Genomic DNA, 495 nt, shown 5'->3' on the forward strand with positions numbered 1-495 from the left:
ACAGCAGTAATAATATTTTGATTTCATCATAACAGAGTTTGAAAAATATTACTCTCTGTGAACCCTACATTCAGGTGGATTGGCAACGTTATTAGTTAGAAATAAGTGTTTTGTTGTTTTCTATAACAGAGCAAAGTGAAGAAATGAAAATTGAAGATCAATGAGAAATTTAATAGATCAGAAGGAGGTGGCATAACAGAAGCGCAAATGAATCTATTTTAAAAAAGATAGAGAGAGAAAATTTTCAAGCGTGGCCTTTACTGATCACAATTTCAGCCCCTTCTTCAGATAGTTTTCTGAGGAGCTATAAGCTGAGAGGGGCACCAACGGCGGTCAAAAATACGAGAGAGTCCCAGCGAAAGATACTATTCGCATCCCAGTATAGTTCAAGCAGGGCCTATACCTATTTTTTAGAAAGCAACAAGGAACCGCGCAACAGAAAGCGACCCAGATTTACTGCATATTATACGAAAAAGGCACTATTAGACCACTGAG

Source organism: Trypanosoma equiperdum (assembly GCF_001457755.1).
Source record: "Trypanosoma equiperdum strain OVI genome assembly, contig: ctg_1732, whole genome shotgun sequence".
Lineage (NCBI taxonomy): Eukaryota > Euglenozoa > Kinetoplastea > Trypanosomatida > Trypanosomatidae > Trypanosoma > Trypanosoma equiperdum.